The 2,403-nt window shown below is 37.2% G+C and overlaps 1 long non-coding RNA gene across 1 annotated transcript; it reads left to right on the top strand.

Moving 5' to 3' along the window:
- Positions 1 to 816, top strand: LOC148160418 (uncharacterized). The gene is made up of 2 exons (XR_015764862.1): positions 1 to 116; positions 329 to 816. It is a non-coding gene; the product is annotated as an uncharacterized LOC148160418 (long non-coding RNA).
- The last annotated feature ends 1,587 nt before the right edge of the window (positions 817 to 2,403 follow it).

The raw sequence follows: 2,403 nt of genomic DNA, 5'->3' as shown, positions 1-2,403 counted from the left end.
ACAGCAGATTTTTCTGACATTAGTAACTTTCTGACTGATCAGAGCAGCGACAGCAAGTTTCCCTCCACAAACGCTAACTTCACTGAAACGACTCCACGAGCTGAAGAGACTTCAAGGTTTGTCAAAACTTTAAAAAAATTTGGATCTCATTAAAATGTCTAAAACCTTTTCCCCTCTGAATTGTAGAGCATAACTAATAACTTTCCTTTTGTGGCTAAATGAATATAATGTAAATGAACAACTTTTATTTTAATTTATTAAGTACTGTATCATTTGTGTGCTCTAAAAACAACAATGTAAAAGAAGCAAAACTTTTTTTTTCTTACAGAACGAACAAACATCAATTGCTCCTTTTAATCCAGGGACTGCAGAAGAAGAAGAGAGGAGCAGATCCAGTAGAGATTTATGATTAGGATTTGTGTTCGGTGTGATATTATTTACCAACAATCATGTAGCTTATTAGTATGGTGTTACATAAAACCTAAAGATAAAATGTACACTTGTTGTGACTTATAAAGCAACAATTTTACCGGTTGTACTCTTTCTTGTTAAAAACTCTGACTTGATAAACAAACGTTGGAGGATGGCTGGTTGTGGGGAGAATCGGTTCAGCATGAGGCTTTCTGATTGTGTCTTAATGTGACTTTTACTACGAGACTTTATGGAACTCCATTGGTGCCCAGTAATAAAGAAACAAAGAAAGAAGGTAGCATACGTACATGTTGGTTCCCCTGAAGAAATGGATAAAATCAGTCATTACAGGGTAAAAGTAATTTGAAGAGGGGGAAGCATATAAACAAGTCAAGTCAATAACAAGTCAATGACTTGATGCAATCCACATTTTTTAACTCGGATAACTTAACTTTTTTTTACTGTCTTAAATAATACATTTAAGTTGCTGCACTGTTAAGTAGAATGGAAATGACTTTTTTGTAAATTGTCTTAAGATTACCTATTGTACATTAGTGTTATGTAAATCAAATTAATTGTATTATGAAAGGTTTCAATTTGCCCAACGGACTGGACTGAAGAAAAATGATGAGCAATGTTTTATAGGATGATGAAAGCAAAAATTGGTATTTTTTGGTAACATGAAAAGTTCATTTTTGAGGTCAAACTAAAAATATGTACATTTCTTTCCAATACATTTTTCCACATACCATGGCCTGGTGTCTGAGCAGATGAAGGTCATCCCTATTGTCAGAAACCGTGATGTTAAGTTTGACTTACGAACCAATTTTCAAACACACTAGTCATAATATCCTGTTCGGCATAATTCACAGTACACAAAGTCTAAACAGTCTAAAAACAAGCATAAGAATCACCATAAAGTCATGACCTAAAAACGCTTGTGAAAACATTCTTGCTCCTGAATCTGGCTCAGGAAAATAAAGCTAGAGGAGCAAACTCTTCCTTAATTTAAATTTACATTTTAATAAATAAAACAATGTATACATAACCATTGTATTTCATTTGCCTGGTGTTCTTTGTTGGATCATTTTTGTAGCTTGATGTACTAGTACTAGTAATATCATGTAGTGCGATAGTGACAGAGAGCAACATCAAAGTTTGCAATAAGTTTTGCATTAAATCAATGGCAGGAAACTGAGTTGTCATTATGGTACTTTTATTTGAAGAACTTTTATTCCTTAGATAATAGTGCTGCAGGAGGAGGTTCTATATTTAGAACCTTGTAAATATATAATGTTGTATTTACCCCCATATTCCACCCTCATTTGTTTATTTTACTTCAATGGGATGTTAAATGGGCAGGCTGTACACCGTGATGGAGATATTTGTGTCTTTAAAGACTTGTTCCAGGATCTTTGTAAAGTAAACATCTGATTTTCACTTTTGAGACGATGGCATCAAGCTGTACGCCAAGAGCGAGCGAGACATCGACTCACTGATCCACACCACCAGGATCTACAGCACTGACATCGGGATGTCATTCGGACTAGAGAAGTGTGGCCGGATGGTTACAAAGAGAGGGAAGGTCGTCCACACAGAGGGGTCTCATTCCCAGAAGGAACAATAGCAGACATAGAGCACAGCTACAAGTACCTGGGAATACCACAAGCAAATGGCAACCTGGATGAGGTCACAAGGAAAGGAGCCACAGCCAAATACCTCCAACGAATAAGGCAAGTCCTGAGAAGCCAGCTCAATGGCAAGAACAAGATCTGTGTGATAAACAGCTATGCCTTACCAGTAATCAGACACCCTGCAGGAATAACTAGCTGGCCAAAGGAGGAGACAAACACCACGGATGTTAAGACTCGGAAGCTACTAACCATGCATGGAGGGTTCCACCCCAAATCCAGCACCCTGAGACTGAACACGAGCCGTAAGGAAGGTCAATAAGGCAGGTGGTTCCTTGAGTTTTGGTTTTCTAAATTGAGG

Source organism: Poecilia mexicana, unplaced genomic scaffold (assembly GCF_051168715.1).
Source record: "Poecilia mexicana isolate PSO_F unplaced genomic scaffold, ASM5116871v1 scaffold_2, whole genome shotgun sequence".
NCBI lineage: Eukaryota > Metazoa > Chordata > Actinopteri > Cyprinodontiformes > Poeciliidae > Poecilia > Poecilia mexicana.
Note: the sequence above shows the minus strand (reverse complement) of the source record. Positions and strands in the feature narration are given on the sequence as shown.